Genomic DNA, 13,360 nt, shown 5'->3' with positions numbered 1-13,360 from the left:
AAAATCCTGATTTTCAAATTTTCGTTTTGTTGTCAATGAATTTTCCTAAATGTTCGTCTGTTTTTGTACGTGTTGCTGGTAAGTTCTACATGAATGAGCGGCCAGTTCAGCGCATCTTCAACTCATGTTGCGTCTTCAGCCTAAGCTGCTAGAGACGGAGTCTTCCTTGATCTATTTCACTCCCGCCGAACATGCTAATCGCTTTCTGCTAGTGGATGAAGAGAAGTGTAAAGGACTAGCTCGTGGTAATCTAGTCTGCTATCTCGCTTTGTGAAGCATGCTATCTGTGGATTTCCATAGAGATCACCCTGGCGTATTACCAAAGACTATTTATGTCAAACCGCATGTGTTCTGTTAAAGAAAAGAGGGCCTATGAACTTTGTAAATGAGTTTTCAGCGTACAAATAAAGATGACTACATAAATCGTTGCGGGCAAGCACGGTTGAACGCAGCAGATACTACTCGGTGCGATGGACTCATTTCAGCATGTTCCACATGTAAGCACCAGCTCGATGAACAGCCCGACAGATAAAAAGGCTTGGTCGACAATAAGGATGCGAACCACAAGCCTCCGTGGCACTGTGCCTACTGTCCAAGCTGAAATAATGTCATACCACTTCCAGCTTCTAAAATTCAAGCTCATTTGGTGCAAGTCTCTCCTATGCACTGACCTCATCTGGTATCAGATTCTTACTCTTGCGTTTGAACTTGGGAACGAAACCCCGTCGCTGCGTGTTCCAGGCAAATCGGGGCCGCGCTCGCAGGCAGCAAACATTTCCACGCGCAGGCCATCGCACGATTGCGCGAAGGGCATAGCTTGGGCCACTGGCGTCACTCCTTTTGGGCTGACCAACTTGAAATGCATAGACCGACCTAACCATAAAATGCATATGTGGGCTTTCATTGTCCTCAACAAAAAAAAAGAATGGTAGGGAGAGATGGTTTTCGTTTAGTCCCACCTCGCCTGGGCAAAGGAGAGAGGGCCATGGGCTGGGCTACATAAGAGCGCGCGGCGCGAGCGATGAAAGGCACGCAGCTGCGTGGTGAGCACAAAGCGAACTATTCTTTCGCCTTTTACTAAAGAATACCGTGTGCACGCCACACTCAGCAGCATACCCTAATTTTTAGAGGGTGTCTTCTCCATATGAGGAGGCCCCACCAAATCTGAATTAAATTTTTGATGAATTTAGTACTGTAGAATATCATCATATTCAACAAGTTTTTGCTGGGCTTCTTTACGAGATAAAAACTTTGGCATTTTGAAGTTCCATTCGTTCTGATGAGATTGCCTTAAAACTCCAGTTCATCAGGGGAATAAAAGACCAAAAAATGAAAGAATTTGTATTGATCTGTACTTGTGTCCACAACTCCACATTGAGTCCTTTGCAAGTTCGTCTGTTCGGGAGCAATTTCAGTGTGTACGTCTCTAGGACAGTTATGTAGATTTTGTAGTTTTTGATTGAGTTATTCAGTTCTAGGGTATGCTGAAATTAGAACAGGGTAGGCTTGCAGCGTCTGTTAATATCTCGTGTGGAAACCGTGGTCTCTTGTAAATTTAGTCATTTATATACTTAAGTTGAGTTCCATAGTTTGCTTGTTCAATTGGGTTGCCATGCGGTTTTCTGTAGTAGACACTGGTCATTCTGAGCGCACCTGAATCAATTCTCTTCTGGCATTTCTACTTTATGTAGAGGGGTCAGCCTGTGAAGTGGTAGATTAGTCCCTTAGGCCTGAGTTGGTTGTAGTATGCATCTGGATTTTTTTAAATTTTGATTCAAGGAGTTTAAGAATATGAGACAGTTCTTGCAAGTCAATTGTTTCTTGCATATTAGTGTGTTTGGAGAAGATGCTGAGTAGTGCAGTGGTTACTTTAGTTAAGCTAACTCTTAGTCTAGTGGTAAATATGTTCTACTCTCTCTGTAGGGAGTACTTCGTTCACTTTGTTACTTGTACAAGAGCATGTATACGAATTAGGTTACAACATTGACTTCTGTATATTCTATTAGGCATTTTCTTTACTTGGTTCCGTGTGTTATTGTATTTAAATTGTGAATATCACTTGCACACAATGTAAGGTGTGATTTAGAGTTAGATTCTCACTGAACAAAGGTTTTATATGCCAAACAAGCTTTTGTTGCAGAGCAACATATGAATTTGAAACGTGATCAGTTTGAACATTCTTTAATTTTGACATGCAGCCATTTTCCGTTACTTCATCATAAGCACATATTTTCACAAAAAAAAGGAAAAGGAATGCAAAAAGGAGACCCGATGCCTGTTGATTCTTTTTATCTCTCTGAAACCAGGTGTTTGATAGCTTATCTGCAACATTGTGTTATCGTTTAAAATCCCGTAGGATCTACTTAACAGATCGTAAGCCAGGCATTAGATCACCTAATAGCACAGATCAGAGAGATGGATTAGGTTCTTACCACCAATGGAAGCAGCCATTGGTGTCGACGGTGCGAAGTCCCGTGCCTGCTCGATGCAGGCTTGATGCAGGCTCGGTGAAGTTGCTCGTTGCAGGTAGCGGCGTCCTTCCGGGCGCCACCGGCACTGCCCTGGGATAGGGGCAGAGCTTGGAGATGATCTTCCCGTCGTGCAGCGCTCCCCCAGATCGGTTAGGGTTTAGGGATGTGGGGAGCAGGAGTAAACCGTACGAGAACTTGTCTAGCGTAGGTGCCGGCTGCTCCCCCATCTTTTTATGTGCGCTGGCGACAGGGGACCAAAACCATAGTTGGTTAGGGTGCCCCCGATCAGGGCGCGTAAGTTGAGATCGAGGGGTACGAACGTTGGTTCGTGGCCTCCCTGTTTCTCTCTTTAACGTAACTTTATTTCTGGTCTTTTATTTTCGTTTTGGCCCATTGGGCCTCTAGATCAATACCAACATTCTCCCCCTTGATCGTTAGGCTCAATGACTTTTGTCCATTCTCCCATAGGAATATTATACCAGATTAAGGTGTTACAACAGCCGATGAAAAGCCATTGAACCTCAATATTCATAGCACACATCCTATTTCGAAAAGGAAACATTTCACTTATTGGGAGTGGTTTATATTAGTGGTCCCATAATTCCAGAATCAAGAGGCTTCCAATAATCCCATGCCGGCTACATGCTCACGAAATATATTGGGTGGTAAGCCTTTAGTAAGCGGATCCGCAAGCATACATGTCGTATTGATATGCTTAACATTAATAGTTTGATCCTGGATTCTATGTTGAACAACATGGTACTTTAGGTCAATGTGCCTGGCAGCAGCACTTGACTTGTTGTTATTCACATAGAAAACTGCGGGTTCATTATCGCAGTACAATGTCAGTGGTTTGGAAATGCTGTCAACCACTTTAAGTCCGGGAATGAAATTCTTTAGGAATATAGCCTGCCCGGTGGCCGCAAAACATGCTAGATATTCTGCCATCATCGTAGATGAGGCAACTATCTTTTGCTTGGAGCTTTTCCACGATATGGCTCCTCCAGCGAGTGTGAATATATAACCTGACGTGGATTTCATACTATCCACACACCCGGCAAGATCAGAGTCTGAATAACCAATAACTTCCAGGTTATCGGACTTTCTATATGTAAGCATGAAATTTTTAGTACCTTGCATATAACGCAAGACTTTCTTTGCGGCCTTCCAGTGGTCCGGTCCTGGATTAGATTGAAATCTGCCAAGCATCCCGGTTACAAAAGCTAAGTCAGGGCATGTACATACTTGAGCATACATGATGCTTCCGACAGCTGAAGCATAAGGAACCGACTTCATCTGATCAGTTTCATTTTGGTTCCTCGGACATTGGAATGTCCCAAACTTATCGCCCTTAACTATGGGGGCAGGTGAGGAAGAGCATTTATGCATATTGAATTTCTTTAGTACTCTCTCAAAGTATGCCTTTTGCGATAGTCCTAATGTTCCTTTGGACCTATCTCGATGAATCTCGATGCCAAGGACATACGAGGCTTCACCGAGATCCTTCATGTCAAATTTTGAGGACAGAAATCTCTTGGTCTCATGGAGCATATCTTTATCGCTGCAAGCCAATAGAATATCATCCACATATAGGACTAAAAATGTGAACCTACTGCCTTTAAATTTAACATATATGCAGTTGTCCACTTCATTCTCTTTAAAACCAAAAGTTCTAATAATCTCGTCGAACTTTAGGTACCACTGCCTTGAAGCTTTCCTCAAGCCATATATGGATTTCTTTAAACGACATGCCATGTGTTCTTTTCCTTCCACGACAAAACCTTTAGGTTGAGTCATGTAAACTTCTTCTTTTAAGTCACCATTCAGAAATGCCGTCTTGACATCCATTTGATGCAGCTCCAAATCATAATGAGCTACAAGTGCCATGACAATTCTGAAAGAATCTTTGGATGACACAGGCGAGAAGGACTCCTTATAATCGATTCCTTCTCTCTGTGTAAAACCTTTTGCTACGAGTCTTGCTTTGAACCTTTCGACGTTCCCTTTGGAATCATATTTGGTTTTGTAGACCCACTTGCAGCCTACCCTTTTGGCTCCATCAGGAACTTCTACTAAGTCCCAAACATCATTCGAGCTCATAGATTTCAATTCGTCTTCCATGGCTACCAACCATTTGGACGAGTCTTCACTTTTAGTGGCTTCTTTATATGAGGTCGGATCTTGTGCCTTCCCTATGTCATTTTCATCCTCACACATGAAAGTGACATAATCGCTAGAGATGGCCTTTTTCTTTTCCCGTTGTGATCTTCTCGTAGGCTCATTAGTATGTGCATTTTCTCTTGCCCGAGAAGGTTGAGGATTAACATTGGGTTGAGGATCATCATTTGGCTGAGGATCCTCATCATGTTGAGGATCTTCATTATGCTGAGGCTCCTCGTCGGATTGAGGATCCACTTCAGGTTCAGGATCACCAGTAGGTGTCTCGTGCATATTAGGCATAGGGATAAAGTTCTGTTGGATAGTCGGGGATGGAACGTACACCCGCTTCTCCTCAAGATCAATCACCCTAACCTCAGTGACTTCATTATCCTCAAAAAACACCGCTTGCCTAGTTTCCACAAACTTGGTGGTATGACCTGGGCAATAAAAGCGATATCCTTTTCCTCTATGAGGATACCCAATGAAAAAACAACTAACTGTCTTTGGGTCCAATTTCTTAATATGTGGATTGAATACTTTAGCTTCAGCCGGGCAGCCCCACACTCGTAAGTAATTCAAGCTCGGTTTCTTTCCCGTCCACATCTCGCAAGGTGTGCTCGGTGCTGACTTAGTTGGAGCAAGATTTAGGATGTGTGCAGCTGTTTTCAATGCCTCCATTCAAAGGCTTACTGATAAGTTCGCATGACTAAGCATGCTACGTACCTTATCCATAAGAGTGCGGTTGCGACGCTCAGCTACGCCATTTTGCTGAGGTTCACCAGGCATTGAATATTGGGCAATTATTCCATTTTCAGCAAGATATTTTGCGAACGGTCCTGGAATTTGCCCATAAGGAGCATGCCTGCCATAATATTCTCCCCCGCGGTCAGACCGTACTACTTTGATCTTTAGGTTGAGTTGATTTTCAACCTCGGCTTTATAAATCTTAAATTTGTCCAAAGCTTCGGATCGATCATGTATGGGGTAAATGTAGCCATGGCGAGAGAAATCGTCTGTGAAGGTAATGAAAGAATCAAAACCATCCATAGACTTTACATTAAAAGGTCCGCATATGTCAGTATGAATAAGTTCAAGGACCGATGTGGCTCTTACTGCTCCTTTCTTAATTGTTTTCACATATTTTTCCTTAATATAGTCAATACAATTGCCCGCATCAGAGAAATCTAGCGGATGAAGTATTTCTTCTTTAATCAATCGTTCCATTCTCCCCCTCGAAATGTGGCCCAAGCGACGATGCCACAATTTCGAAGAAGGATTGATACTTCTCACATTCTTTTTATGATTGCGTTCATTCATATTCATTTCGCAGAGATTCACACACATAGGATAACCGGAAAGATTTAACATATAAAGTTTGCCTCGTCGGACGGCGAGACCAACATCCTTATTACAATACTTTAAAAAACATTGTTTCTCCCCAAAGGTACAATGAAATCTAAAATCATCTAAACATGAAACTGAAATCAAATTCCTACTCAAAGTAGGCACATAAAGAACGTCCTTGAGCTGAAGTAGGAAACCAGTGTGCAACTTCAAGGTAAGGGAGCCCACGGCTTCAACTTCAGCCTCCTTCCCATTCGCGACATTAAGTCTTCTTGTTCCCTTTAGGGTGTGGCTTATATGGAATCCCTGCAAAGAATTCGCGACATGAACAGTCCACCTGAGTCAATCCACCATGTAGATTCAGAAAAATCAACATATAGAGATTCATCTACAAGAGTGATCTCATCCTTACCCTTTTTATTCAGCCACTTAAGAAAACCTGGCCTCCGCGCCTTGCACGCCGCCGTCGCCATCGAACGCCTGCGCCGCAGCAGTCGGCGAAATGACCTCCCTTCCGCCGCACAAGTCGCCGTGCGCGCGACGCTGGAGCTACGCTCGCCGGAGGAGCGCGCAGGACTCGGTCCGTCGCACGCTGCTCCGGCGAGGGCAGCCACCGCGCCGCCATGGCCGGCGAGCCTCGAGCCACCGCGCGGTCGCCGCTCGTCTGGAGTGAGCGAGGAAATCGGGAGGAGATGGGGAAATGAGGGCTAGGGTTTGACCCTCGCTCGTTTTTGCTCCATGCGGGACGATCACGGCCATCGGCCCGATCGAACGGCCAAGAGCGACGGGTGGCTCAGGGCAGGCCTTCGGGCATACGTTCTCGCGGCTGGGCTTCGACCCAAGTTGTCTTAGCCCGCAGAAAAGGTGTTTTTTTGTTTATTGGGCTAGGATTAATGGACAAAAGTCATTGAGCCTAACGATCAAGGGGGAGAATGTTGGTATTGATCTAGAGGCCAAGCGACGCGCGCGTGCGTGAGCGCAGCAGCGGCGGCTGCTGCTTCATTCCGCTCGCCGTCCCGAGGGGCGGCGGCGTTCCGGCCATTCCGTGCCCCAACGGCGGTGGCCGTCGGACCCGAAGGCCGTCATGCTCAACAAACGTAAGATCCAGCCCCTCCTTTGTTTAATTTCTTTCAATTTGAGGCATGATTTTGACTTTCTAGGGTTCCAAAATTGGGGAATTTCTAGAGTTAGGGTTCGGCTGACTTTAACTTCGCCAGTTCAATCTAATTGCTAACAGGGACTAAAAGCAGTGTTAATTCACATATCTTGATGCGGAAGCATGGTGTTGTTAGACTAACCGAATGAATTAATCATCATTATTGAATCATTAACACTAATCCCGTAGCAAGTTAGATCTAAACCGAAACCACATAACCCTAGAGATTAAACATTGACTTCAACAGAGGGCAATCTAGCCTTAATCATGAACCATTATCCTTAACCTTAATCATCAGTACGTAATCAGGATCATCAAACTTAAACAGTTCATCTTAGGGATCTAATCTAGGCTTAACCATGCTCAAGATACCATTGTTATCGTTTATAATCCCGTAGGATCTACTTAACAGATCGTAAGCCAGGCATTAGATCACCTAATAGCACAGATCAGAGAGATGGCTTAGGTTCTTACCACCAATGGAAGTAGCCATTGGTGTCGACGGTGCTAAGTCCCGTGCCTGCTCGATGCAGGCTTGATGCATGCTCGGTGAAGTTGCTTGTTGCAGGTAGCGGCGTCCCTCCGGGCGCCACCGGCACTGCCCTGGGACAGGGGCAGAGCTTGGAGATGATCTTCCCGTCGTGCAGCGCTCCCCCAGATCGGTTAGGGTTTAGGGATGTGGGGAGCAGGAGTAAACCGTACGAGAACTTGTCTAGCGTAGGTGCCGGCTGCTCCCCCATCTTTTTATGTGCGCTGGCGACAGGGGACCAAAACCATAGTTGGTTAGGGTGCCCCCGATCAGGGCGCGTAAGTTGAGATCGAGGGGTACGAACGTTGGTTCGTGGCCTCCCTGTTTCTCTCTTTAACGTAACTTTATTTCTGGTCTTTTATTTTCGTTTTGGCCCATTGGGCCTCTAGATCAATACCAACACATTGTCCATCTAATAATTGCGCATTGACATATCATTGCTGGTAACGTGTATCACTGTGTTGGCTAGTGTTGGTTCTCAAACAGTAGGCAGTAGGGGTTCTTGGTATCTTTTGAACACTGCTCATAAAATCATCAAATAAGCCCCAAAAATATATCTGGTTTTGTGAGTACAGTTTAATTATGAACATAAGTTATTAACATGGTTCTAATTATGAACATAAGTTATTAACATGGTTAAGTCACCATTTTGTTTGTCATGCCTATACCTCTGGAGAGAACATGTGGTACATCACCAATACTACTAAAATACATAGATCTTCCACAGCAATGTTAAAAATGATTTAAATTAGTATTTGGCTGTAATATACAGTGATATTACTGCAGTATGGCTGCAGTAGTACTATCCTATATTGTTTCATCGTAGGATCAGCTGTTCATGCATTTGTATTTTTACGTGTTGCAGATGATGGAACTAGAGCTGAAGAAACTGGATGATAGCATCAAATCTATGCATGAAGAAATGTTTTATCTTCGTGAAAGGTACAATACTGCCTATTATTTCTAGCACTGGTAAAATTTCACTTGATGATACTCCCAGATCAAGTTTTCGACCTGACATTCGTCCCCCTAGTATAGTTTTTGGCACCGGTAAAACTTCATTCCATGATAACCAGAGACGCGATTCCGGAACCAAGTTTTTTTTATCTGTCATTTGTGCAGGGAGGAGGAAATGCAGAACATCAACAGGCAGACAAACTCGAGGATGGGGTGGCTGAGTTTCCTCTAGCTCTGCATCTGCTTGTCCGTGGCAGGGCTGCAGCTGTGGCATCTGAAGATCTTTTTCGAGAGAAAGAAGCCGCTGTAGTTTCCCTATGATAACAAACAAATCGTTGCGAATTAGCCTATATTGTTTCTGCCAGCTGTTAACCTGTGTTTCCGAGCGAATACTCGAATCGTCAGTAAGAAAAGAAACCGTCTGTCATCATACTTGTGAAATGCCTTTCTGTGCTCTACCTTTTGCCCAATCAAATGCAGTTGTAAAATGTTTCCTCTTTTTTTTTTCTTGAACAGGGGTGAAATGTTTCTATTGATGGTTTCATATGATGTTAGAGCGACATCGTTTTGTTTTTCTAAAGCCGAGTAGAGCCACATCCTTGCTACTGTTATGAGTACCATTCCATTTAGCGAGTGGTGGCAGCTTTGCCAACCAAATAATACACATTGTTTCCTGGGTTCACAACATATATAGCAGAATAAAGAACACACGATTTTACATAGTGCTCAGGAAGGAATGTGTTGCGAGGTTCAGTTATTTTTTTCGAGAAGCGGATCAAATTCTGTTGTGTGGGCCGTACTCAAAAAGAGCGCACAAGTGTGAGGCGACGGGTCTGTTGCCTCTCGAGTGGGCTGGTCACCCGGTTGGCCCACATTGTCCTGTTGGCTTTGCTGGAGAAGCATGTGCCACGGGAGTTAAGTGGAAGAGGCGGAGCGCTGTTTTGGTTTAGTCCCACCTCGCCTGGCCAAGGGAGCGAGGGGAGGGAGCTGGGCTATATAAGAGGATGTGGTGCTAGTGTTAGAAATCACGCAGCTGCGTGGTGAGCACAAAGCGAACTATTCTTTCGCCTTTTACTAAAGAATACCGTGTGCACGCCACACTAAGCAGCATACCTTAATTTTTGAAGGGTGTCTTCTCCCTGTGAGAAGGTCCCAACAAAACTGAATTTCAAAATTTTGTACTGTTGTACATTTGGACAAAATACCCTAAACCTGAAGAGTGTCCTTTCTGTCCTGATGCCCTGTCAAATCTGAATTATACAAATTTCATGGTGTATTTGAGCGCTACTGCCGACCATCGCGTGGGGGCCTTGGCACTTGGAAGACCAAAACATGCGAAGCTCGCCTGCGAATTTGGTATGTGTGCCATGAATGTTGGACTGTGAGCGAGTACATAAATTACGAACTGCGACATCTGTAGCCCAAGTCTCCTTCACACACGAACGTGCGTGCGTGAGCCGAGCCGAGCCAGGTGGACTTCACATGAGGGCACGCTGCCCCCAACGTCTCATTTAGCCCTTGTCACAACGTCGGGTCATTTCATGGTGAGGTAAAACCTTTTTCGTGCAATGCAAATGTCGGGGTGAAGCCAGCCAAACCAAGAAGACGCGTGCTGACCTTCGTTGGAGTGAAACAGGCGTCGGGGTCGGACGAGGGATCCGGTCAAGTCGTTTAGTTGGCCCATTAGCGTCGATCCATCATCTCTCATGCCAAAGGATAAGCTTTTCCTGGAAAACAAAACAAGATGCAGAGGATAATGAGATGGGCGTCGCTGTCACTTGCTCACCTCATGCGAATTCTAGCCTCTTGTCTTGGCAAATTCAACCATCTACGGACTACAAGGTACTATTTCCATCATGGAATGCGGTTGTTGATCGAGGCCGGTCACATAACTTATTGTACATGATGCTTGCGGTGCGAGAGTGAGACAGGCCGATCCGTCTAATTTGTCCGCGAAGCCGACGTAGTACGTCCGAGCGGTCAACCGATAGCTACATCGATCGGTAGGATGGGTTAGCGATCAGCTTTAACCATAGAGAGCTTCCAATAATTAGACATTTGATCTTAATTAGGCGATCGACTGATCTAGAACGCTCAACGTTGCGACTGTCTTGTAAACCACATGCAGACTCTCGATGGCGTGTACCGTGGCATCAAGTACAATAAGATCGATCTGTAGACAAGGATATATAGTGTGCATGATTTTGTATTTGGCATCCCACTACAAACAACTGTTACCGAATCAAACAACAGATACGAATCTCACAGCAAAGCGTATTCTCTATGCGAGTCGTCTCCCAAAGAAAGAAAAATATTGGAAGCATATGAAGCTGCACATGTCAGTAGGATATCGCAGCCCCCAAATGCTCGTACTGCACGCCGCGATTAGTCTACGACTCGAGAAAGGGGATCCTAATCGTTGATTAATGCGGCTAAACAGCTGGACTCGCCTTTGGCCAAGCTGGAGCCTCTTGATCCCTACGTACGCGCGCCATTCTTAACACCCAATCATGCTCCTATACTACTACAAACAGTTGCTTAATACTCCACTATCAGTTGTTATCAGTGGTGGTGGTGATTAATTATACTCGTACGCCCAATGAAACAGTTCACGGAGAGGGCATGCCAATGGCTCAATCCAATCCACGTCCCCCTCTCTTGCCTGCCTACTCATCTGGGATTTTTTTGTGCGTTCTTTTGTGTATTATTAAGTCAAAGGGGCTAGAGGTGTACTTTTAACCTAACATCACAATAGATATATAGTTCTAGTTCTTGGGGATGATGCATAGATCAGCATCAAGATCTTGGAACAGTGGATTGGGAGATGAATGCTGGAGCTGGCTGTCCTGTGTAGAGGTGGTGGCTGGTGATTGCTTGATCTGGATCGATCTGTGCAAATAATTGTGTGCACTGCATTAAACTAGTAGGCCATGAGGATATATTAGATCGCTTCATGTTCATAACCTAGCTTGAGAAAGTGGAAATTTGTCTAGTTCTGCTACTGGTCAAATCAAAGATAAAATAACAAATAGGCCCTCAAACAAAAGGGAAATACTCCCTCCGTTTCTAAATATAAATCTTTGTAGAGATTTCACTATGGACTACATACGAAGCGAAATAAGTGAATCTACCCTCTAAAATGCATCTATATACATCCGTATGCGGTTCATAGTGGAATCTCTACAAAGACTTATATTTAGGAACGGAGGAAGTGTACAAAACAATTTCAAATGTTTTCATACTAAGGTTGTGTTTGGCATCGAGGTGGATTGTGATAATTTAGATATTCAGATCAGGTTAACCTTTGCTTTTGGCTACCAAACTTCCCCTTGGTTTTGAGGCTATTTTGCCACATCATAGTATAGCAAGCCGTATGTAATGGTCCCGAAAAAACCACAACCCAAACAAACATGACTGCCACAAAAGAACAGTGCACATTTGTCTTAACTAGCTAAATACCCGTACGTTGCAACAGAGGTAGCTTTATTCTAGTGGTTCAACGTAGAATTTTTTTTATTGGATTGAGATTGAGATATGCCACGGGAAGGGAATTCATAGGCAAAGATAAGGAAAAAACATGAACCGCTAGAAACGAGGAGGTGGGGGTCGATTTGCAGAATAAAAATAATGTGGGTTATCGCGTGGTTTAAAAAAATCGGTGAAAGGGGGCATTTATTGGTGAGAGGGGTGGAAGAGAAACCAGCAAACTCCCCTTTTGATGGGAGAGATTAAGCCTCGACCCAATGTATATGGATTGTTGATGCATAGCTATTACTACAAGAAGAACAAGAGCACCGAAGACTATTTTTGGACAATAACCTATAGTGGTAGAGTCTCGCCTCTAAGCAGTAGTCGCTGTTAGCCATGGGTATTGAAGGCGGTTATAGAATGACACGCTTTACTTTCTTACCGAAGGCAGTTTCTGACCATGAACCGCCCTGGTCAGTATTGTAGGCGGTTTCTAATGTAGAATCTCCTATATTTTAATTTCAATGGTGGAATTTAAAATGTGTTTTGCAGCCTTCAAAATCAAAAACCATAACAATTTCATAGAAGTTTCACATACATACACACATCTGCATACCATAGTTGCATTGCATTTCACGATACATTTATATCATTTTTTGTGGGGCTGTCCATGTAAATTATAGTTAGAACACATGACCAAAGTCATAAAACGAGTATCTGCAATAAGACATGCTATCTGAATTAACGATGAGATTTCCCGGCATCAAATTTGCACATTCGCTAACAATTTCATCTTTACGCAAAATTCACATGGGCATGAGTTTAGCAATTCTCTGCTTTCGTATGTTTCTCTGATATTAGTTCTGAAATATGAAAGGTGAAAAACTCCCCATATTTTGCCAAGGGATCGTACATGTTGGGACTGGTATTTTCCAATACTATAAACCCAAATATTCGCTTGATCCAGGGCCGGCCCTAGGGCATGGCAAAAGGCGGGTATATTCCATCTTAAATAAGGGTCTAATATGACTACATACTTAAATAAATTACAAAAACATGATTTGCACAACATAAAATCAATATGGACATAGGGTATATTCCCCAGCGCACTTCATCATGTTGTACTTATTCAATAGTTATTTATAGTTGAGTAAATTTATTTTATAAAGTTTGTTACAACCATAAACACGTAGGGAAATTAAATACTCCTACCTAAACAACCCCGAGAGATAGTGAGAGTGAGAGGCTTCAATGGAGATTGCTATTTTTTTGTCC

The 13,360-nt window shown here is 43.8% G+C and overlaps 2 non-coding genes across 2 annotated transcripts; both read left to right on the top strand.

Moving 5' to 3' along the window:
* Positions 1-1,034: 1,034 nt before the first annotated feature.
* LOC125542002 lies at positions 1,035-1,154 on the top strand. Its single transcript, XR_007297787.1, has one exon. It is a non-coding gene; the product is annotated as a U5 spliceosomal RNA (small nuclear RNA).
* Positions 1,155-9,648: 8,494 nt separating this feature from the next.
* On the top strand, positions 9,649-9,768 carry LOC125541995. The gene has a single exon (XR_007297781.1). It is a non-coding gene; the product is annotated as a U5 spliceosomal RNA (small nuclear RNA).
* Positions 9,769-13,360: the final 3,592 nt, after the last annotated feature.

The sequence above is a fragment of the Triticum urartu genome, chromosome 2, assembly GCF_003073215.2.
Source record: "Triticum urartu cultivar G1812 chromosome 2, Tu2.1, whole genome shotgun sequence".
NCBI lineage: Eukaryota > Viridiplantae > Streptophyta > Magnoliopsida > Poales > Poaceae > Triticum > Triticum urartu.
This window is presented reverse-complemented; position numbering and strand designations above follow the sequence as displayed.